Genomic DNA, 26,255 nt, shown 5'->3' with positions numbered 1-26,255 from the left:
CACGTTCGGTTTGTGGACTCGATTCGTCAGTATTTGATGTGGTTTATGAAATATATCCAGCGGTAATGTTAGGTGACTCACACAGTATATATATACCAAAAATCTCAAAAAGTTCTGGACTGATTTATTTCAAATTTCGTCACAGTCCTGTAATAAACAAGAGGACAGATATAGGATATATTTTTAATTTACATCGCATGTTAATCTGTATGTGCTATATTAAGAGAAAACTTACTAGCAAACATTGTGACAACTTGATATCCGATTTATTTAAAATTTTTCATGATAGACTAACAAATGTTTGTATAAACATAGAGAGAGAGAGAGAAAGAGAAACTTTTGGCAAAAATCTCCAGAAGTTCTCGACAGACTAACTTCATATTTTTCTTTAACCCCTTTCACGTACATGGGACACATTTCTCCCACATATAAATCACCTTACTAATTGGACTGTAATTACAGTTGATGTGCTGCAGATGCTGTACTTGAAGCAGAGATATTTGTTTTCTTTAATATCGTACATCATTGGTGGCAACAATTACTACAACTACCATTAGTCGTCGGTTATTGTTGGTGGTTCTCATTTCGAGCAGACACACAAATTTATTCACTTATTGTGTGCGTATTGTGTTCTTTGCCTTACTGTCAAAGCTTGAAAGTATACACAAGTAAGCCTCTCTTTTACTTTAGATCATTCATTTAGAAAATAACTGTATTTCATCAGTGGAAATCTTTATTTTCATTCTTTGGGACATAGTTGTCCCAATGTACCACAATGGTAATTTGTGTACTTGTTTTTGAATGTCATGAAATCGTTACTAAAACAATTAGAATGGTATTTAAAATTCGGTTGAAAATATATTATCTTTCATTTTATTAAATAAGTGGAAAAAATTTGTACTGGTATAATTTCAAATCTACTTTTAGGTCATGTGCTCCAGAAAAAGAGAATTTTTCATCACTGATGAAAGTGTTATGCAGATTTTGGAGACTTGCAGTAATGATGACGAAGATAATTTGTTACTGGATGAAGAAGATAAAATTTTTCTTGAAGGAGATATGGAAGATGAAAGAGCATGTGTTATTATAGTAGATCCTGAAAAATAAATACGTAGCCCATCTAGCAAAAGGAGGCATACAGGCGAAATATCAGAACCAAATGCTGAGGTACCTGATTCGCTTCCAGATTTACCAGAATTTAAATGGTCCAGAACTTACCAACCAAGACAGTTCATTGATAACATGAATCATGAATTTGGGTAAGTGCTTTTCTTTAGTGCCAGCGAAAATAGTGAAATGCCACAGCCATATGAAATTGTTTCTTCCACTATTGGCCTAAACGATTTGGTGCATGATACTCGTATATTAATCCCTGAAAGTATTCGCTATGCAGAACAATCAGGCAACGCATTCGGCACAAATGAAGATGAAATCAAGGCATTTCTTGGTATGAACCTGGTAATGGGGTACCATATTTTGCCTACATTTAGAAGCTACTGGGAAACTGAACCCAATTTAGGTGTTCCTTATATAGCTCACATTATGCCACTACATCGGTTTGAAGAGATTCGAAAGTACTTACATTTTTCCTACAATGCAGATCAGTCAATAAAGGAAGACCGCACATACAAAGTGAGACCTATAACTGCCCATTTGAACAAAACCTTTCAGGAATCTCTTAGTGCTACTAGGGCTCAATCCGTAGATGAGCATATGATCAGATTCAAAGGACATAATATTATGCGACAGTATGTCAAAAATAAGCCAGTCAAATGGGGTTTCAAAATGTGGTGCAGATGTGATTCGGAAACTGGTTACCTATTTGAGTCTGATTTATACTCTTGCAAAAAAAACTCAGGTCCTGAAGTAGGGCTTGGTGAGTCAGTAGTTCTGCAACTGACAAAATCACTATCCGGACTGGGATGTGAAACTTACATAGATAACTTTTTTAACTCTCCAGCTTTGCAGTATTACCTTGGTTTACAAAATATCAGATCATGTGGAACAGTGCGCACCAATCGTAAAAACGTCCCAAAGACATTCCCTCCAGACATGGAAATGAAAAGAGGTGATTCATACAGTCTCAGTAGCAATGGTCTGACAAACCTCAAATGGACTGATAACAAGCCAGTTTTTCTACTGACTAATTTTATTTCCCCAATACCATGTACGAAGAGGCGTTAGTCTGGTTCTTCTGAAAAGATTAATGTTCAGTGTCCTCTTATGATAAGAAAGTACAAGAAGTGGATGGGAGCGGTGGAAATTATGGACCAGAAGAAAGTGACTTATGAGATCGACAGGAAAGCAAAGATTAAGTATTACCTGAGAATTTTCTTTGATCTTGACATTGGTGTAAGCAATGCGTACGTAATATATTCAAAAGTGGCAGAAGAATCAGGATTAAAATCAACACTATCATCCCTAGAGTTCAGACAATGCATTGCGAGAAATCTAATTGGAAATTATTCAAATCGACAAAGATATTTATCAACAGTAGTGAAAACATCAAGAAGGTTGCAGACCAGTTGCAATCCAAAGGGTCCAGAGCACCGAATGATAAAATCAGACGTAAGGAGGAGACGTGTTCATTGTGCTTCAAAGTGTGTTGAAAATCGAACTTACAATATTTGTGAACAGTGTGGTGTTAATTTCTGCTCTACTTCTAGCAGAAACTGTTTTTCAGGATTTCACGTTAAATAGACAACACAAACACAGCCTCTGTAATTTTTCGATGTATTAAGTGTAATGTGTTCTGTAACTGTCCTTTAAGGACCATAGGGACAGTCCGCAGCTCGTGGTCGTGGGGTAGCGTCCTCGCTTTCCACGCCCAGGTTCCCGGCTTCGATTCCTGGCGGGGTCAGGGATTTTCTCTGCCTCGTGATGACTGGGTGTTGTGTGATGTCCTTAGGTTAGTTAGGTTTAAGTAGTTCTAAGTTCTAGGGGACTGATGACCGTAGATGTTAAGTCCCATTGTGCTCAGAGCTATTTGAACCATTTTTGAACCATAGGGACAAATACGTCGCAGCTTTTTTTTTTTAGCAGTACAAATAAAAATGTTTGAAATAATAACATATTTTGTTTATAAAACTTCCAGTTACCACAGAGATACAAAAATTGTAATCACTAGCACTTTAGTTTTCTTATGTACCAGAAATGGTAAATAAGCATTTGGTCAGGCACAGAGCATATATATTTAATATATATGATATATAAGTGTATATATCTGTACTATGAAGTAAAGAAAAGACACTTCAGCATTGTTACCAATAATTTTGGAACATATGAAATCGATTTACTTCACATTTTTATACAATGCTCTATAAAAATTCAGACATTGGCTACATATTTTATAATATTTATAGTCAATACATTCAATATATAATATGTAAAGTGTAAATGTTGTATCTAAAAAACTTGGCTATTTCTTGACTGATTTACTCCAAATTTTGACACACTACTGTCGAAAAATATCTGGTTACACACAGGCTACATATTTTCTAACATATAAAGAGTAAATGTTTTAGCAAAGATCTCATAAAGTTCATGAGTGATTATATCAAATTTTACACAGTACTCTAATAAACGTTCTGACGTGTACAGGCTACATATTTTTTAATACATATATGGCATAAAAAGGGAAACATTACCAGAAAAAGTCTCCAAAATACTAGACTACTTTCCTTCAAATTTTTCTCTAATAAACATTTGAACAGGCATAGTGTACATACTTTTAATATATATGGTATATAAACATATAAATATGTTTTACTATATGATGCTTAGTGTTGTTACCAACAAATTTGGAAAGTTCTCATGTCCTTTACATTTTTACAGCAATATATATATATGCAAATGTCTTAAGGTACATTACGTTTGTAGAATTGTGGACAGTTGGGAATGTGAGTCTCACAGGAAGTGTGCCAGGGATTAGACCCTGCAGTCGCGCTATTCATGTGTGTTCTCGGTGGCTCAGATGGGTAGAGAGTCTGCCATGTAAGCAGGAGATCCCGGGTTCGAGTCCCGGTCAGGGCACACATTTTCAGCTGTCCACATTGAGGTATATCAACAACACCTGTAGGCATATATATATATATATATATATATATATATATATATATATATATATATATATATATATCTCTGTTTGTGTGTGTGTGTGTGTGTGTGTGTGTGTGTGTGTGTGTGTAAAGGAGAAATATTGTTCCTGAAAACCTCAGAGCTTTCTTGACTGAGTACTTCAAATTTTTACATGTTACTTTTAATAAAGTATTTGGATTTTGTAACATGTAAAGATTAAATTTTGTAGCAAGGAATTCAAAACATTCGTGAGTAATTAATGCAAAATTTTATGACACTCTAATAAACGCCTGGACAGATACAGGCTATTTATATTTTTAATGTGTTTCTAATACATGAAAGGGAAATACTTTTAGCAAACATCTTGATAAGTTCTTGACTGATTTATTTCAGGTCTGTACACGATACTCTAATAAAAAGTTTGAAAGACATGGGCTATACATATTTCTCATATACATACATAATATATAAAGTGTAAACGCTGTTGGCTAAACTCTCGAAAAGTTCTTGACCAATTTGCTTCTAATTTTTACGTGATGCTGTAATAAAGTTCCATACTGACATAGACTATACATTTTCAAACAACAATTTGAAGTTTGTTCTGTTAAAACCAACTGTGAGCAGAACATGACGCATTGTGTTATGCTGAGCTCTGAAAATGGGCAACTTTGTTAAGTTTTTGACAGTTTTAATTACAATAGCAGGGTACTTAAACCAGTAGCATGGTTTCTCTCAAATGTAATAATCTCTTTATATATAATTTTAAACAAAAATTATATGCACATCAATGTGCTGTTTTGTTCCCATCCTCGAAGTTGGTTTTAACACAAAACGAGCAAGTACTCTTAGCTTTTATAGCTTATTGGCTAATGATTAGAATACTATTGCGGTACCTAAATCGTCTGAGGCGGTGTAATCCTACACTTTAGCAGATTAAAACTATGCAAAATACTGATACTGAAGCTAAAATTCTCGTAGACTCATCAGTACAGAAGTCTCTTTATATCCCTTAATACCAACCATTTTTCCATTCATTTTAAGTGGCTTCAAGTCCTAGTCAAAGTTTCCTTTGCAATAACAATAAAGAACAGGGAGAAGGCGGAAGAGGAGATGGACAGCGTTAGGAGGGAGGGGAGGAAATAGACATGGGGAAGAAATAGAGTCTGAGAGAGATAGGAAGGCAGAAATGGAAGGAGATATTGGGGAGAAAGTTATGGACAGAGAGATGGGCAGGATGAGGAGATGGACAAAGAGAGGCAGAAGGAGGAGGAGAAAGAGGAGGAGATGGACAGAAAGAGGGGGCAGAAGGAGATCGCGAAGTATGTCCAGCGCCCATACATCTTTATCAATTGCGAAGCGTTGTCAGATTCACTTTTTTGGGGGAGGGGTATCAGTCTTCTGACTGATGTGACAAATGCCTCTCCTGTGGTAACTTCATCTCAGAGTAACACTTGCTACCTACGTCCTCTATTATTTGCTGGATGTATTCTAATCTCTATCTTGCTCTACAGTTTTGGCCCTTTACAGCTCGCTCTACTACCATGGAAGTCATACCCTGACGCCTTAACAGATGTCCTATCATCTTCTCCCTTTTCCTGGTCAGTGTTTCCCGCATATTTCTTTCCTCTCCGATTCTGCACAGAACCTCCTCATTCCTTACCTTATCAATCCATTTAATTTTCAACATTCGTCTGTAGCACCAAATCTCAAAAGCTTCGATTCCCTTCCGTTCCGCCTTTTCCCACAGTCCATGTTTCACAACCATACAATGCTGTGCTACAGACGTTCATTATCAGAAGTTTCTTCCTCAAATTAACACCTATGTTTGATACTATGCTGTGTTTCACTACCATACAATGCTGTGCTACAGACGTTCATTCTCAGAAGTTTCTTCCTCAAATTAACACCTATGTTTGATACTAGTAGACTTCCTTTGGCCAGGGATGCCCTTTTGGCCAGCACTAGTGTGCTTTTTATGTCCTCCTTGCTCCATCCATCATAGGTTATTTTGCTCCCTAGGTAGCACAATTCCTTAACTTCATCTACTTCGTGATCTTCAGTGGCGATGTTACGTTTCTCGCTGTTCTCACTTCTGCTACTTCTCATTGCATTCGTCTAATTACTCTCAGCCCATATTCTGTAATCATTATATTATTCATTCCCTGCAGCATATCACGTAATTTTTCTTAGCTTTCTCTAAGGACAGCAATGTCATCAACGAGTCGTATCATTGATATCCTTTCATCTTGAATCTTACTTCCAGTCCTAAACCTTTTTTTTTTTTTTAAATCATTGCTTCTTCGATGTACAGATCGAACACTGGGGGGAAAAGACTACATCACATTCTTACACCCTTTTTAATCGGAGACCTTTGTTCTTGCTCGTCCACTCTTATTATTTCCTCTTGGGCCTTGTACGTATTGTATATTAATCGCCTCTCCCTATAGCTTATCCTAATTTTCTCAGAATTTCGAACATCTTATACCATTTTACATTGTTTAACGCTTTTTCCAGGTCGACAAATCCTATGAACGTGTCTTGACTTTTCTCTTATCTTGCTTCCATTATCATCCGTTAAGTTAGAATTGCCTCCCTGGTGCTTTTACCTTTTCTGAAGCCAAATTGATCGCCATTTAGCACATCTTCATTTTCTTCCATTCTTCTATGTATTATTCTTGTCAGCAGCTTGGATGCAGACAAGTGAGTACACAGGGTTTATCCATTGATAGAGACCGGGCCAAATATATCACGAAATAAGCATCAAACAAAAAAACTACAATGAACGAAATTCGTCTAGCTTGAAGAGGGAAACCAGGTGGCGCTACGGTTGGCCCGCTAGATGGCGCTGCCATAGGTCAAACGGATATCAATTGCGTTTTTTTTTTTTAAATAGGAACCCCCATTTCTTATTACGTATTCGTGTAGTACGTAAAGAAATATGAATGTTTTAGTTGGAGCACTTTTTTCGCTTTGTGATAGATGGCGCTGCAACGTATAAGTACGTAGTATCACGTAACATTTCTCCAACGCGGACGGTATTTGCTTCGTCATACATTACCCGTGTTAAAATGGACCGTTTACCAACTGCGGAAAAGGTCGATATCGTGTTGATGTATGGCTATTGTGATCAAAACGCCCAACGGGCGTGTGCTGCTCGGTATCCTGGACGACATCATCAAAGTGTCCGGACCGCTCGCCAGATACTTACGTTTTTTAAGGAAACAGGAAGCGTTCAGCCACATGTGAAACGTCAACCACGACCTGCAACAAACTATGATACCAAGTAGGTGTTTTAGCGGCTGTCGCGGCTAATCAGCACATAAGTAGCAGACAAATTGCGCGAGAATCGGGAATCTCAAAAACGTCGGTGTTGAGAATGCTACATCAAGTCGATTGCACCCGTACCATATCTGTATGCACCAGGAATTACATGGCGACGACTTTGAACGTCGTGTACAGTTCTGCCACTGAGCACAAGAGAAATTACGAGATGATGACAGATTTTTTGCACGCGTTCTATTTAGCGATGAAACGTCATTCATCAACAGCGGTAACGTAAACCGGCATTATATGCACTTTTGGGCAACGGAAAATCCACGATGGCTGCGACAAGTGGAACATCAGCGACATTGGCGGGTTAATGTATGGTGCGGCATTGTGGGAGGAAGGATAATTGGCCCCCATTCTTTTGATGGCAATCTAAATGGTACAGTGTATACTGATTTCCTACGTAATGTTCTACGGATGCTACTACAAGATGTTTCACTGCATGACAGAATGGCGATGTACACTCCTGGAAATTGAAATAAGAACACCGTGAATTCATTGTCCCAGGAAGGGGAAACATTATTGACAGATTCCTGGGGTCAGATACATCATATGATCACACTGACAGAACCACAGGCACATAGACACAGGCAACAGAGCATGCACAATGTCGGCACTAGTACAGTGTATATCCACCTTTCGCAGCAATGCAGGCTGCTATTCTCCCATGGAGACGATCGTAGAGATGCTGGATGTAGTCCTGTGGAACGGCTTGCCATGCCATTTCCACCTGGCGCCTCAGTTGGACCAGCGTTCGTGCTTGACGTGCAGACCGCGTGAGACGACGCTTCATCCAGTCCCAAACATGCTCAATGGGGGACAGATCCGGAGATCTTGCTGGCCAGGGTAGTTGACTTACACCTTCTAGAGCACGTTGGGTGGCACGGGATACATGCGGACGTGCATTGTCCTGTTGGAACAGCAAGTTCCCTTGCCGGTCTAGGAATGGTAGAACGATGGGTTCGATGACGGTTTGGATGTACCGTGCACTATTCAGTGTCCCCTCGACGATCACCAGTGGTGTACAGCCAGTGTAGGCGATCGCTCCCCACACCATGATGCCGGGTGTTGGCCCTGTGTGCCTCGGTCGTATGCAGTCCTGATTGTGGCGCTCACCTGCACGGCGCCAAACACGCGTACGACCATCATTGGCACCAAGGCAGAAGCGACTCTCATCGCTGAAGATGACACGTCTCCATTCGTCCCTCCATTCACGCCTGTCGCGACACCACTGGAGGCGGGCTGCACGATGTTGGGGCGTGAGCGCAAGACGGCCTAACGGTGTGCGGGACCGTAGCCCAGCTTCATGGAGACGGTTGCGAATGGTCCTCGCCGATACCCCAGGAGCAACAGTGTCCCTAATTTGCTGGGAAGTGGCGGTGCGGTCCCCTACGGCACTGCGTAGGATCCAACGGTCTTGGCGTGCATCCGTGCGTCGCTGCGGTCCGGTCCCAGGTCGACGGGCACGTGCACCTTCCGCCGACCACTGGCGACAACATCGATGTACTGTGGAGACCTCACGCCCCACGTGTTGAGCATATTGCTGCTGCGAATGCAGTACGATGCGCCAGAGCTATACGCCAAACACGATGGTCTTCTCTCTCGGTTGTGGCACATGGCCGTCAGAAACCGGTCTTCTTCCGACCGTATATTCTTGTGACCAAAGCTGCCAGCAAACATGTACAATGGTTACATTCCTAATAAGTCTTTCTACAATGTCGCATAAGGGACATCCAGCATCTCGTAGCCCTATTGCTCGACATCGTTCAAACTCAGTGATGTTTAATTACGTCTTTGGTCTTTGTCGCCTTAACCTTCCAGTGGGCGCGCCTGTGAAACCCGCATGAGCGACCGCGTGCAGCATCGACTGCTGCCTCCATAAAATCGGCTTTTTCGCTCATGTAGCAGCCTTGTTTTCGACTTGAGGTACGTAAAATGATTAGAAACAAATAGCGATATCGAACTCAGTTATATATTTGGTACTTGAGCCTTTGAATATAATGTATCATTTTCAAAGTAAACTAGAAATCGTTCCTCAGTAAACTATAAAATATCAAACCCAAGTAACTGGAGCGAAAATATATTTCGCTATCGATGCTAAAATAAACTTTTGAAAGAAAGGACGTATACCTTTTGACTACAGCCAATTTCACAAGATTACAAATCAAAATTATAATAAAATACAACCCGATTTTGACAGGCAAGATAATAGGTAGGTGGTTACGCTGAGAACATTATCAGAATAAACGACATTGAGCAGGAGTACAGTGACCGAATATACCAATACCGGACGGAACATAGTTTGTAGATTCGTAAAGTTTTCTCTTTAAAATCGAGGTAAACAGAAAACGTTAGAATGCAGGATTTTCAGACGTATCACAATCTTTACACGTTGCAATATGTCGTGAGTGTTTCTTATAAAAAAATTGTTTACAATTATTGCATGTGGTAGTTGCACGATTACACTTTTTTCCTCCTCATATGGTAGGTGACATTGCCATTTGTTTCTGCAGCGTATGGGGCTGCGACTGGCTGGGGTGGCTCACGATTTTACAAGAAACAGTCGGATATCTTTTGTAAGTGGGCACACCTGAGCCTTTATTTTTAAATGAGCCTCTAAAAGTTCGAGTGCTAATTCACTGAGAAAGCCGCGACGGCGTATCGTTGATTCGGGGTTATTTTGAAGAAACACCACTTGTGAATTTATGCCAGCAAGGTCCAAGAAAATTGAAAAAATTCTTGGAGGTCATTTCCTTGTTTACTGTGCAGTTGAGTATCGACACCTCCCTTGGTGGAATTATAATCGGCGTTGACAAGAGGTTTACCCGTCATTTCATCGGTAACTTTGCGGTCATGCATAGCGGACAGAAGGAGTGCACATTTCCTTCGCGTGGTCTGGATAGTAACAAGTGTTTTATTGTATTGAAACCCATAAAGACATGAACCGATTTCCCATGATTTTGAGATAAGTTCAGGAGAATTTCTCTTTTGTTGGCTTTGAGGGTACCAATGATAGCCAACCAAGAAGGATATCAGCTGATGGCACACTAGTGTAGTACTATCCATTATAATGTTCCTGTTGGAACGTTGAATGTCTTGAGAATGGCTTTGAACTATATCGTAGGGTTTATTTGATACATCCCTAGGGCCTGGCTTGTGCTTTCCACAGTATATCTCGAAATTTGATGTATAACATGTTCCACTATCACATATTGCATAATAATTCAGTCCATATTTGACCGGTTTGCTAGGCATATATTGGACAAAACCACATCTACCTCTAAATGCGAACAGCATCTCGTCAATTGTTGTGAATTCACCATGACTATAATTACTCCAACAGTTGGCCAAAAACCTGTCATAAATATTGGGGCCGCGCGGGGTATCCGTGCGGTTTAGGGCGCCTTGTCACGGTTCGCGCGAGCGCGGCTCCCTCCGTCGGAGGTTCGAGTCCTCTCTCGGGAATGGGTGTGTGTGTTTTCCTTAGCGTTAAGTTAGTTTAACTAGTGTGTAAGCCTAGGGACCGATGACCTCACCAGTTTGGTCCCATAGAACCTTACCAAAATAAATATTGCGGAAGGTTACCAGCCTGTCAGTCTTTTCTCTCGCCATTCATGCACACAGATAATCAAACTTCGCTGATCGAGGCAAGAATAAGAAGCGCTTGTAACTGCATGTCGTCCTTGTGATTGTCATACCTGTTCCATCATCTTTCCACTGCTCTCTGCAGTTCGCACGATTTCCATGCTTCACTCCAGCTAGGAATAAAAGACCCAAAGTACGCATAATTTCATCCCGTGTAGTGTCCTTAGAGTCCCGATCTCTGGAGTATTTTATTTCGTCCCTTTTGTTCGCAATAAAAGCAATGGTACAGTCAACAAATGTATCAATAATGTCAAGGCCTACAAATTTGAGAAATGCATCAACGGATTTCGGAGTATCGATGAATATGCCTTTTGGGCTGGGAAACATTTTGATATTATTCTTCCATAGTACTCCTGAAGCAGATATTACTTGTGGTTTGCTGCACCAAATAGTTTCCTTGTCTTTTCCGATGTAAAAGAAGAGATCCTTACCAGTATCATCAATCTCCATTTCATCTGCTTCCTCTTCAGAACCTCTGAACCGCTGTCGTGCTCATTTGCTTCCACGACCTCTTCTTCATCCTCAGTATCTGAGTCGTCTATGTCTTTGTCACTATTCTGTGTTCTCTTCTTGAACCTCCCCCCCCCCCCTCTTTTCGTCAGCATCGAAGTGCTAAATAAGTCACCTGATATCCTCTTCGGAAGTGTCACGTATCGCCCCAGATACAACCAACGACGGTGAAGACTAACAGACATAGACAGCTAAATATAATTAGTAGGCGCAATTACAAGATAAGTAGGTAGAAGATAAGCGTATCTGCATTAAGCTGCTGATATGAATATGACAGTATATGGATAGATGAAATAGCTAACCCATTTTATTACATGTTGATTGCATGAAAAACGTTGATCTACATGCATACATCTACTAAATAAATTCATGGTAAAATGCTGTACAACAATAAAAAACAATGAGAGCCAAAGCCTCTCACAAAACAATAGCCCCTCACCAATATTCGAAAAGCAATATTTACGTACATGAGCGGGCGCATGCAGCTCGGAGTTCTGTCAAAGTGGAGTACTCACTTTTGACCTTGGCTGGTGACTGCCACAAGGAACAAAAACGACATATGGAGCATGGATTGTGTTGACAGTGTAGCCGACTGCATGAGATGTTGTATTTTCATACCGCCACATCTCCTCACATAAGACACTGATTTGAGTAACGAAAGAGCACAAGAGCCATTTATTTGTCAATGTATAATATTTAACTACGCATTGTAATGATGTATTTTGACGATTTACAAGGAGAAATGAATCCAACGCCACTGACGCGCCTCAGAAACTATAGACTAATTCAACGCGCATGTAAAAACATCGATATTAAAGACAGAATCTGAAGACATTTGAATATTACAAAAACAAGCGAGCAACCGATCGTCCTCTGCCAGACGATCTCACTCTCTTTTTATCTCCTGTATAATACGGACGCACGATTACACAGGCGCCATTATTAGACATGTAATTACTGCATATCGCTCGCACAAAGCCTCACTGTTCCAAAATGGTACGCGGCACTCTCTAAACGGTAAAGGGAGCCACGAAAGTATGTGTTGCTTCCCCTCCACGATCTGATGCTTAACAACAACAATAATAATCTTTCCTTACATCAGATGTAGGGCCCGAGCAGGGATGTGATTCAAAATCATAGCTAATCCTCTTGTTTTTCATTTCATGTGGGACCAGAGACGAAAATTTTCTGGAAAGAACGGACGTGGATTATATTCTGGTGACTACCAACAGAACGATAAAATACAATTGTAGGCCGTAATAGCAGTTGTGAGTCGCTGTTTCAAGACAACGCAAAGTGAGTAGAATCCTTTATGTTTGCGAAAACCCAACTTCTGTTGTGCATTTTCTGACACGAGGTGTTGTGCTCATTTAAAATCCAGCTCTCTCTCCAAACCCCGCCTCATTTCGTAAATTTATTCAGATTAATTATATCAGAAACGTTTCTTTGCAATTTTTAAAGTCAATTTTGTTAAAGTGCAAAGTTTTTATTGTTTTACTGTAATTGTCTGTATATATTCTCTTCTTGTCATTCTTGTATTTCAGATCCAAGATGGTGGAAATACAGCGTTGGTGACGGACAGCAGCGTTGTCTTCAATTGTTCACATTTAGTGGAATCCATATTGTCTCTTTCGTGTTAGGCTATTCAGTTTTCATTGCCGCCAGTGACAACTGACTGCTTTAGTAACTCAGAGATGACAACCCGTGTGAGCAGTACAGTAGTCTATCTAAAAATATTACCAGTAGTTCTATCGGGAAATCTTCGGTAGCAAACACGACAGAAGACAAGCGAGTGGATAATTCCGCAGATGAACTTTCCGAAACAAACGCGGGCATATACCAGCTCCACTCGCGTGTAATTTCTAATCGCCCGGAGTCCCGGCAAGGCGTGTTAAATACTGAGGACAAGGAGCAGATGAGTTAACTGGATAAACTTGACATGTATATTGAAATGTGGCAGAGAGATAAACGCGAACAGGAAGAGAAAAACAGAAAGAAATGCGAACGTGATGAGAAGGAAAGGCAACTCGAAGAGAAGGAGAGAGAGCGGGACGAGAATCAAGCTTTGTTATCCTCCAATTTAAAATCGGACATGGAAACTAAACTTGACTCAATGAATAATAATTTGAAGGCCGAATTAAAAGCGGATATTGGTAAACTCGGATCACAAATGGTTACAGTAACGGCAGAAATCGACACAGTAAAGGGTAATATGAAAATCAAATTTGGTACAGTGGAAAGCAAGACAGATTCGGTAAAGGACGAACTAAAAGAAGGTCTCAAACATGAAGTAGATGCGGTTAAAAATCAAATGTGTGTGAAATCTTATGGGACTAAACTGCTAAGGTTATCAGTCCCTAAGCTTACACACTACTTAACCTAAATTATCCTAAGGACAAACACATACACACCCATGCCCGACGGAGGACTGGATCCTCCGCCGGGACCAGCCGCACAGAGATGCGGTTAAAACCGACTTACGTGCGGTAGTAACATTTCCACAATAGTAGACCAAATTGTGAAGTTGGAAAATGGCATGAAATCAATCGCCGACTGACTTCAGCTTCAAGTAACCGCTTGCCAGGCTGAGGCGGCGAAGACGCTGAAAAAGTACGAAGAAGTGTCTGGAAAGGTCAACAAGCTTGAAGACAATATCAAGAAAATAGGCGATAAAATGACAGAATTAACAGATAACATGTCTAAGTTGGATATTGAAAGTTTAATAAAGCATGGCTTAGACACGTGCACCACAGAATTGAATAAGACATACGAAGATTTGCTAGAGACCAAAGACAGAGAAATTTCTGACAGGGTAACGAACGAGCTCAAAGACGCCGTAAAATCAGCCACATTACAAGTCTTAGCTGCACCCGGAACTTCAGGATACACAGTCTGTAGCGAGTTAGGGCAGATTCGATGTGTCTTCATCAGAGATTTACCAGATTGGAAACGCAAACTTGACGGTCAAATTGAGAGAATGCAACACCGCTTAAATGATCTCCTAAATAATGACGTGCAGGGTGAATCCCAGAGGGAATTACCAACCGTAAACAACTCGCCGAAATATTTCGACAGCCAGCAACAAGCTTCCGCACGATCATTACCGAAGCAGGACTACCAACCTTTACAACCGGAACAAATCGCTCAAGTATCGCTCGCGAATCTATTGAAAGAAGAGAGCGTACTGAAACATAGAGTCTTTCAAACATTCATACCAGAGAAAAGAAACAATTACCCTGTCGTATTTTTAAAAGGATGTTCTGGCGTATTCCCAGAAAGTTGGTCAGGTCGCCAACGCATACAGTTTGTTATCGGATTCATTCAAGGAGAAAATGCGTTATGGGGAACAGAGATGCTCGATAGATGCCATACCTATGCCGAATTCGAACACCAATTTTTGCATAAGTTTTGGAGCTCAGAAGTACAGCAGAGACTTCGGAAAGAAGTGTATAGTGCCGAATCTTTTCATCCCAAATTTGGGAGTCTAAGGAGGTATTTTGAGAAGTGCTTGAGGAAGATTCGCTATTGGGATACAGCAATCACCACTAAAGATGTAATAATGATTCTCAAGTCGAAAATGCCTATATCGCTAAGGGAAAAATTGGTAAACGTTCCGGATGACGACCAGGAGATGTTCTTATCCGTTTTGGACAGTTTAGGCCTCATACATACGTCTTCAGAACAACCACAATTACGGATATCAAACGCCAAGCGCACTGGCCGCCGACACCCACTGCAGCTCGAGCGGGAACAGTCAGGTTAGCCAACAGGGAAACGCGAACTGGCAGCCAAGTGACGGAAACAATAATGGCAACTATAGCAATGGGAACCAGCGGAACAGACGTAACAATAATTAGAGACAAAACCTCATTTATAATGACAATCCGAAAAACTATGGCAATGGCTACAAATGAAATAGATACGGAAACGGTTACCAACGTAACAACTACGGTGTGAACCAATACGGCGAACAAAACAATGGAGGCTACCAAAATGGGTCGCGAAATCATATCAATTTTCAGCAGCAGAACCAGATCATGCAATACGAACAAAATGCGCTACCATAGCAAGCAACAAATGCAAATAATCTTCACTGCAGAGTGAAAATCTCATTCTAGTATCAGCAGCAGTTTAAACAAAATCAGAAGCCGCGTGGAGCATACAATCTGCCCATATTCTACACCCAAATCAGTCCGCCGCCGAACTTTAATTTTACCAACCAACTGGAATTCGTACCAACGGGAACATGGTATCCAAGCTCCACCGTGACGATAACTGAAGACAATAGCACGAGCGATAAGTGAAACGGTAGTAGCTCAGCACAAAGGAAAGCGGAAAACTAGAAGCAGCTAGTCCAAGTCTCCGTGGATTGGCTGCGGAATGCGCAGGGGGCGAGTTCATGTCGGAGTCAATAAATCTCATTCGCTATGATCAGAACTCAGATATACGCGAAGAATTAATCGAAGAAAAGGTGACTAAACCAACAGAAGACTCATGGGAAAACCGAGTACAAGCTTCTACGCAGAAATATATCGCTGATTTACCTATCATAACAATTATTGATACAGGTACGAACGTGAATGCAATGTCGTTGTGTGTTTTCAGAAAAGTATCTGCCATAATCAAAGTGTCCACTTTACCTGTTCAAGGCTGTACAGTCACCGGTGCTGTCGATTCCATGATTAAAAGAGTAAACCTTCAGACCCAAATACCAGTCCGAATAGAATCAGTGACAATCGCATGTGTGTTTTTAGTCGTGAAAAATCTATCCGTTCCTTGCATACTCGGTATGGAGTTTCTCCGCAAGACAAGAGCAGTAATTGGTATTTATAACGGTACATGCAAGTTAACAGTCAACGAGAAATCAATTATGGTTCAACTTTTGCATGACAAGATAGGAGTAGCAGATCGACAATGTCATGTTTTGATGCCCCGACTGTACCGGAAGGGTAAAATACGCAACGATCACCTGTTACATTTCAGACAACACATTGCCTATTTTGAAGAAGACGAGCAAATACCGGCTCAAGAAGAAATAATAAACTATGGAATCACGTGAACTAACAAACCCACAACAGTAAGACTTATTACATCTTTTAATGAGATATTCACGCGTATTTTCTGCCAAGCCAGGTATAATCAGAGGCTTTGAGTTCGACATGGTCATTCCCCATGACACATACTGCAAGACCACCTGTGCGGTTCCGTAATCCAAGAAGGCAGCCGTTAGAGGCGAGATAAGAAAAATGATCAAGTGGAACATTATCGAAAACTCTGATTCACCCTATTGCATCTAGGAAGATGGCAGTCTAAGGTTGATACTGGACGCTTGCAACATTAATAAAATAATATCACCGGTTTTCACGAGGCCTGAACCGCCCGAAAAGCAATTACAGAAATTTAGAGGTGTAAGGTATGTGGACAATGCCTCAAACTTCATCAGCAAACAATGGAAAGGTTTTCTCGCAAGGAACAACATGAAGCAAATTTCAATTTCTAAATTCAGACCATAGTAAAACTTGACACAACGCGTATTTAAGGAATTCAACCGATTCATCCGCACATATATTCCGACACAACAAACAAAATCGGTGGAATTTGTAACCCCGCTCGAGCAAATAGTCAACAAGCTACCCCAACTGTCTACCGGTTAAGCGCCAGCAGAACTAATGTTGAATCAAAGGGAACGCAACGAGTGGATCGATCCTACACCTAAAATTCAGAGAGATGGAGAAGAATTCGATGAAAAACTCAGACAGGCCATGAAATTACTGCTCATGTGAATATCAGAAAGAGAGCAAACGATAAGAAGATCGGGAAAGTGGTATACTACAAGCTTAATGAAAAAATATTAGTGAGGACGCATTACAAACCTTCATTACTGTGCCGTCTAAATAAAAAGTAGAGATACTTGTACGAGGGTCCGTACATAATTCTGCGCAAACCACACATTGGTTGCTATCTGACAGCCGATTCCGTGCCTGGAAGAATAATGGGTCTATTCCACCATCAGGACATTATGAAGTTGTTGTTGTTGTGGTCTTCAGTCCTGAGACTGGTTTGATGCAGCTCTCCACGCTACTCTATCCTGTGCAAGCTTCTTCATCTCCCAGTACCTACTACAACCTACACCCTTCTTAATCTGCTTAATGTATTCCTCTCTTGGCCTCCCTCTACGATTTTTACCCTCCATGCTGCCCTCCAATACTAAATTGGTGATCCCTTGAAGCCTCAAAACATGTCCTACTAACCGATCCCTTCTTCTAGTCAAGTTGTGCCACAATCTTCGCATTAGTTATGTGATCTACCCACCTAATCTTCAGCATTCTTCTGTAACACCACATTTCGAAAGCTTCTATTCTCTTCTTGTCTAAACTATTTATCGTCCATGTTTCACTTCCATACATGGCTACACTCCATATAAATACTTTCATAAACGACTTCCTGACACTTAAATCTATACTCGATGTTAACAAATTTCTCTTCTTCAGAAACGCTTTCCCTCCCATTGCCAGTCTACATTTTATATCCTCTCTACATCGACCATCATCAGTTATTTTGTTCCCCAAATAGCTGAGCTCCTTTACTACTTTAAGTGTCTCATTTCCTAATCTAATTCCCTCAGCATCACCCGACTTAATTCGACTACATTCCATTATCCTCGTTTTGCTTTTGTTGATGTTCATCTTATATCCTCCTTTCAAGACACTGTCCATTCCATTCAACTGCTCTTCCAAGTCCTTTGCTGTCTCTGACAGAATTACAATGTCATCGGCGAACCTCAAAGTTTTTATTTCTTCTCCATGGATTTTAATAGCTACTCCGAATTTTTCTTTTATTTCCTTCACTGTTTGCTCAGTATACAAATTGAATAACATCGGGGAGAGGCTACAACCCTGTCACACTCCCTTCCCAACCACTGCTTCCCTTTCATGCCCCTCAACCCTTATAACTGCCATTTGGTTTCTGTACAAATTGTAAATAGCCTTTCGCTCCCTATATTTTACCCCTGCCACCTTCAGAATTTGAAAGAGAGTATTCCAGTAAACATTGTCAAAACCTTCCTCTGAGTCTACAAATGCTAGAAACGTAGGTTTGCCTTTCCTTAATCTAGCTTCTAAGATAAGTCGTAGGGTCAGTATTACCTCATGTGTTCCAATATTTCTACGGAATCCAAACTGTCCTCCCCTAGGTCGGCTTCTACTAGTTTTTTCCATTCGTCTGTAAAGAATTCGCGTTAGTATTTTGCAGCCGTGACTTATTAAACTGATAGTTTGGTAATTTTCACATCTGTCAACACCTGCTTTCTTTGGGATTGGAATTATTATATTATATTCTTCTTGAAGTCTGAGGGTATTTCGCCTGTCTCATACATATTGCTCACCAGATGGTAGAGTTTTGTCAGGACTGGCTCTCCCAAGGCCGTGAGTAGTTCTAATGGAATGTTGTCTACTCCCGGGGCCTTGTTTCGACTCAGGTCTTTCAGTGCTCTCTGCGAGGTGGCGCAGTGGTTAGCACACTGGACTCGCATTCGGGAGGACAACGATTCAATCCCGTCTCCAGCCATCCTGATTTAGGTTTTCCGTGATTTCCCTAAATCGTTTCAGGCAAATGCCGGGATGGTTCCTTTGAAAGGGCACGGCCGACTTCCTTCCCCAGCCTTCCCTAACCCGAGCTTGCGCTCCGTCTCTAATGACCTCGTTGTCGACGGGACGTTAAAAAACACTAACCTAACCTAACCTAACCTTTCAGTGCTCTGTCAAACTCTTCACGCAGTATCGTATCTCCCATTTCATCTTCATCTACATCCTCTTCCATTTCCATAATATTGTCCTCAAGTACATCGCCCTTGTATAGACCCTCTATATACTCCTTCCACCTTTCTGCTTTCCCTTCTTTGCTTAGAACTGAGTTTCCATCTGAGCTCTTAACATTCATACAAGTGGCTCACTTTTCTCCAAACGTCGCTTTAATTTTCCTGTAGGCAATATCTATCTTACTCCTAGTGAGATAAGCCTCTACATCCTTACATTTATCCTCTAGCCATCCCTGCTTAGCCATTTTGCACTTCCTGTCGATCTCATTTTTGAGACGTTTGTATTCCTTTTTGTCTGCTTCATTTACTGCATTTTTATATTTTCTCCTTTCATCAATTAAATTCAATATTTCTTCTGTTACCCAATGATTGCTACTAGCCCTCGTCTTTTTACCTACTTGATCCTCTGCTGCCTTTACTACTTAATCCCTCAAAAAAATGGCTCTGAGCACTATGGGACTTAACATCTTAGGTCATCAGTCCCCTAGAACTTAGAACCACTTAAACCTAATTAACCTAAGGACATCACACACATCCATGCCCGAGGCAGGATTCGAACCTGCGACCGTAGCGGTCGCCCGGTTCCAAACAGAAGCGTCTAGAACCGCTCAGCCACTCTAGCCGGCCATCCCTCAAAGCTAACCATTCCTCTTCTACTGTATTTCTTTCCCCCATTCCTGCCATTTGTTCCCTTACGCTCTCCCTGAAACTCTGTACATCTTCTGGTTTAGTCAGTTTATCCAGATCCCATCTCCTTAAATTCCCACCTTTTTGCAGTTTCTTCAGTTTTAATCTACAGTTCATAACCAATAGATTGTGGTCAGAGTCCACATCTGCCCCTGGAAATGTCTTACAATTGAAAATCTGGTTCCTAAATCTCTGTCTTGCCATTAGATAATCTATCTGAAATCTGTCAGTATCTCTAGGCTTCTTCCATGTATACATCCTTCATTTATGATTCATGAACCGAGTGTTAGATATGATTAAGTTGTGCTCTGTGCAAAATTCTACCACGAGGCTTCCTCTTTCATTTCTTACCCCCAATCCATATTCACCTACTACGTTTCCTTCTCACCCTTTTCCTACTGCCGAATTCCAGTCACCCATGACCATTAAATTCTCGTCTCCCTTCAGTATCTGAATAATTTCTTTTATTTCGTGATACATTTCTTCAATTTCTTCGTCATCTGCAGAGCTAGTTGGCATATAAACTTGTACTACTGTAGTAGGCGTGGGCTTCGTGTCTATCTTGGCCGCAATAATGCGTTCACTATGCTGTTTGTAGTAGCTTACCCGCATTCCTATTTTTTATTCATTATTAAACCTACTCCTGCATTACCCCTATTTGATTTTGTATTTATAACCCTGTATTCGCCTGAACAAAAGTCTTGTTCCTCCTGCCACTGAACTTCATTAATTCCCACTATATCTAACTTTAACCTATCCATTTCCCTTTTTAAATTTTCTAACCTACCTGCCCTATTAAGGGATCTGACATTCCACGCTCCGATCCGTAGAACGCCAGTTTTCTTTCTCCTTATAACGACGTCCTCTTGAGTAGTCCCCGCCCGGAGATCCGAATGAGGGACTATTTTACCTCCGGAATATTTTACCCAAGGGGACGCCATCATCATTAACCATACAGTAAAGCTGCATGCCCTGGGGAAAAATTAGGCTGTAGTTTCCCCTTGCTTTCAACCGTTCGCAGTACCAGCACAGGAAGGCTGTTTTGGTTAGTGTTACAAGGCCAGATCAGTCAATCATCCAGACTGTTGCCCCTGCAACTACTGAAAAGGCTGCTGCCCCTCTTCAGGAACCACACGTTTGTCTGGCCTCTCAACAGATACCCCTCCGTTGTGGTTGCACCTACAGTACGGCTATCTGTATCGCTGAGGCACGCAGGCCTCCCCACCAACGGCAAGGACCATGGTTCATTGAAGTATGCTTCGAAAAAAATTTTTTCAAATGGTTCAAATGGCTCTGAGCACTATGGGACTTAACATCGGAGGTCAGCAGTCCCCTAGAACTTAGAACTACTTAAAACTAACTAACCTAAGGACAGCACACACATCCATGCCCGAGGCAGGATTCGAACCTGCCACCGTAGAGGTCACGCGGTTCCAGACTGAAGAGCCTAGAACCGCACGGCCACACCGGCCGGCGAAGTGTGCTTCGAGCCGAGGAAATAAAAGTGACCATTGAGGAAGGTTTTTGCCGATCACATCTACAAAAAGACCGCTGAAAGGCAAGAAGACGAATGAATCCACGAGTCAAGACACTACCGCACAGAAAAGAGGAAAGAAGAAAGAAAATTACTAAAGGAAGTCGCCGACCAGATTTACAGGAGAAATTATCGGATTAGTTTTAAGTTAGTTATTAAGAACATGAAGTCCTACGACTGATGGCCATGGATGCCGATTTATATTGAGGTTTTATTTGAATACAAAGGAAGGACGTAGCCGGTGAGCCGACTTCCGACATTCTACATGATGAGTTTTTTTAGATGTAAGACGAAGATAATTTTATCTTTTTTCCGAGGAACAGACGGCGCGACACGATGGAGAGAGAACGATTATTCGTAACCACCGCATATAACGACAGATATAGACGCGCGGATGATGAAACTCCAACGGAAAATGAGATAATGAACCACGTGGACTGAGCGGTAAGAAGAAAAACAAGGCAACGTACGATGTGACCCTGATGGCAAACACGTGCGGAATTTATCAATCATTTGTCCCTTCACACGCCCAGCTTTAATATTTACGGATCGCCGCGCGAAGAGAATACTGCTCAGTGCGGGAAGACGGGATAGTGCGACCACGCCTATTCAAAATGAATGTTCCCACATTTAAAGATATGATCAAGCTACTAGAATATTGAAGCGTTACAAGAACGAAGACCAAAATCTTTTGGTATTTATCAAGAAGTGTGCAACCAATACAAAGGAGTGATACATGAGTCTACGAATTTAAACCTGTACTGTTCTACTATTAGAAGGCATCCAAGAGGAGCCAGCCTGATATGGACACTGTAAATAAAATGTAAATAGATAGAGAATAGCATTAGAGGTAAATTTAGAAGTAATTTGATTTCATTGATACTATGTATGTATATATCTATGTATGTATATATCCATTAATTCCTTCCTACCCTATTCACATCATAAGTGAGCATCAGTATTTGAATGGAGGATATGCAAACGTAATGCGATCAGACACTGGATGCAAAGGATTCACACACTTCGTGACTCCGTGCGTCTTCCAAATTTCTTTTAACCCTTTCGATGACTTTCGTTCCGCGATCACGTACTTTGTGATAGTATTTTACCGCTAATAGTCAGTTATCGGTCATTTGTATTCTTTATTGCTTTTATCGACAAGAACACATGAAACTGAAAATCCGAATGCCATGACAGTTTCAGTTGGATATGTCACTTTCTCGCTGTTGCAAGCAGGCAATTTATCTGTTGGCACACAATTCTCTCTAATTCAAATCAGTGAAAGTGAATGGTTTAAAAGCTAAACAAGAAAATAACAGAAATCTGTAAAAACCCTATTAATTTTAAAGAGTATCTTTGAGACAAAATTCAAAATTAAAATTACTCTGAAAGCGAAACCGAATGGCTATACCGACACCAAAGGAACTGAATAATAAATAAACTGTACATACTAGTGATTAAGCAAACATTGCGACTAGTAGCAATTTTCCTTCGTAAATTGAAATGAATAAAATATGGACATGTGCACAGCACATGTGAATCAACGAGTGACAAAATTATAAACTTGTGTTTCACTCACGTGAATCAGAAGTGACTCAGTTCAAGTGTATAATCACCGATTAACGCAAAACATCACAATACACGTTAGGCAGTGAGAATTATAACCAGTGCTATGAACTTGTGTGCTTCGCAGATGCGTCGAACACACTCACGACGCAGTCAAGTAATGAGTTATTAACAAAAAGACAGTACTTCGAAGGCAGCTTAGCTAACCCGCGCGTACCGGCGACAACTGTCAAGCCTGTACAGCGCGCAAATGGCTAGGCCAGTTACGGAAACAGTGGTATGCGTCGCCTCTGACAGTGCTAGCTGATTGACTTTAACGACCGTGTGCCGAGCGGCAGTTCAAAATATGTACATGGACATTTCCCCGAATATAGAGACCTGTATAACAATAACTGCATCAGGACTAATGACTTACGTCAAGTACCGAGTGTACACTAAACACGAACAGTGGTATAGTCATTTCGGAGTGAAAATAAGATATTACTGAACAGTGTATAAATGAAGTGAGCGAGTACTCACGCTACCTTTCTAAATCTGATGTCCATATCCTTATCCCTTACCCTATTAGTGATATAAGCTTAGTGTTAAGGAGAACCTAACTCAGGTGTTCTTTATTGTTTCATGAAAAAAAACATGGACGAAGATTTACCCTAATGAGACTCCAGCTTCGCAACGTTCTTGTCTTGCCCACCAAACCATGTTAAGATGCGGTGAGACAAGACCACAAACTACCATCGAGAGCCCACAGCGAAGAACGTCAAAGGTTTTTGTGTTCGTGGGCAACATGAAAGTTCATTAGTGCAAATTTAAGCAATAAGCAAATGTCGTGCAATTCACACATAAAAAAGCAAAAACTATACTAAAGAGACAAAATCCCTGAACTAACTCAAATATCTTACAAATGTACAGACAATGATTAGTGTATAAGCCATCTACCTTTAATTTTCATGTTAGATTATAAGTTTCTCTCTTTTCAGCAGGACTGAAATTATTAAATTTAAAAATATGAAAAGTAGATCAATCTGTTGTACAATTATATTTCAAGGAATGAAGGTCACCGCCTGTCCATAGACAGACGAACACAAATGACCGTGGCACCGACCACAATGGACTGAAGCATAATAGTACGTTCAAGGCATAAACACTTCTATGCACTTATTTGATAAATATTATGGATATTATGATGTATATGTTATGTTAATTAATTTAAGAGTGTGATTTTGACAATTTAGATTAATGCATGTATTGTGTGCAAATACACCACTGGAATTACGGGTGGGTCACGAGAATCTAGTAGGAGTTCTCGTTCTCCACACGGGAGGCGATAAGAGTTGTATTTTCATGCCGCCACATCTCGTCACATAAAACACTGAATTGAGTAAAGAAAGAGGGCAAGAGCCATTTATTTGTCAATGTATTATATTTAACTACACATTGTAATGATGCATTTTGACGATTTACAACGAGAAATTAATCCAGCACCACTGACGCGCCTAAGAAACTGTAGACTAATTCAACGCACATGTAAAAACATCGATATTAAAGACAGAATCTGAAGACATTTGAATATTACAAAAAACAAGCGAGCAACCAATCGCCCTCTGAACACAATCATAGAGGGATATGTCGAGGGAAAAAGACCAAGAGGAAGACCACGACTGAGGTACATGGATCAAATCGTGAAAGATGTGGGATGTAACACCTATAAAGAAATGAAGAGAGAAGCTGAAAGACGCACAGAATGGAGACAAGCTGCCATTGTAGCTGTTGCAAACCAATCCTTGGATTGACCACTACAGAAGAAGAAGAAAACGAAGGCACCATTACATAGACGTCATTATTAGACTTGTAATTTGTTAAGCCCTGCAGATAAATACTGTCATTTTGTTGCATGTGGGACTAGCATGTGTGAAAAACGCAGAGTGGTTAATGAATGGACATTTCTACGTGATTTCTAAACTTTTCAAACCACTCAAGCTCTGTCATTGTTATTGACGTAAGTGTTAACGTGTTATATGGACTTACCGTCCAAGCTCGTAATTATAGTATCAATTACCCTAAATTTGTGTTTGCTTAATTATTTACTTTCTATGTGCCAAGTCTTTTTTTACAGAGCCAACCGTGTCCGACGTATCACTGTGCGGACAGAACAGTCGAGGCCGACGTTAACATAGTACTTATATTCCCCTCCCCCCCCCCCCCTTTGCAATATTCTTCCAACTCAGTTATAAACTGGTACATTTTCAGTGCGAGTGACGTCCGGGAATTTCTTAGCATACTTTACTTCTCCAATCGCACACCGCTCGCACAAAGCCTCACCGTTCCACAATGGTACGCGGCACTCCTCAATCCGATGCATAATAATAATTCCTTCCATCAGATGTGGCGCCCGAACAGGGACGTGAATCCAGATCATCGCTAATCTTCTTTTCTTTTAATTTCATGTGGGACCGGAGATGGAAATTTTCTGGAAAGGACGGACGTTTGGATGATATTCTGGTGAATACCAACAGAACGATAAAATACAATTGGAGGCCGTAATTGCAGTTGCGAGTCGCTGTTTCAAGACAACGCAAACTGAGTAGAATTCTTTGTGTAGAAGAGACGGCCCAGTACCGGCGGATGTTACACCCGGAATAGCGAAAATTGGGATGAGGGATTGGAACAGTTGTTTCCTCAATGCGACTGAAATTATTTACCTACTGTAGGTCTCGTTTGATGAATAACCGTAAGGTTTCATTTGAACAATGGCTTACTTTGCAGAGGTATATAGGGACCACGTCGTCAGCATGTCTGAATGCGATCTCTCGATCGCTCGTATTAGAGGAAAAAGCTTACATTTCAGAGGTGAAAGGACTAATGTGATTAAGGTGATATGAAGAGGAGGTTGAAGAAGGTCTTCGAAGTCGTCAGTAACGGGAGACCATTATCGAGCTACTTTAGATTCCAGCACCCAAAATCCATCCATTTCATCCACTTAAGTGGATTATACGTCGTTCCGCCCATGAGTACAAGTACTGTCCTCCAATACCTTCGTGCAGCTGGTTCGAAACAAAAAACTTCTGTTACAAAAGAAGGTTAGTCTCTGAAATT

This window comes from Schistocerca serialis, chromosome 9, assembly GCF_023864345.2.
Source record: "Schistocerca serialis cubense isolate TAMUIC-IGC-003099 chromosome 9, iqSchSeri2.2, whole genome shotgun sequence".
NCBI classification, from domain to species: domain Eukaryota; kingdom Metazoa; phylum Arthropoda; class Insecta; order Orthoptera; family Acrididae; genus Schistocerca; species Schistocerca serialis.
The sequence above is the reverse complement of the archived record's forward strand: the minus strand, read 5'-3'. Positions refer to the sequence as shown.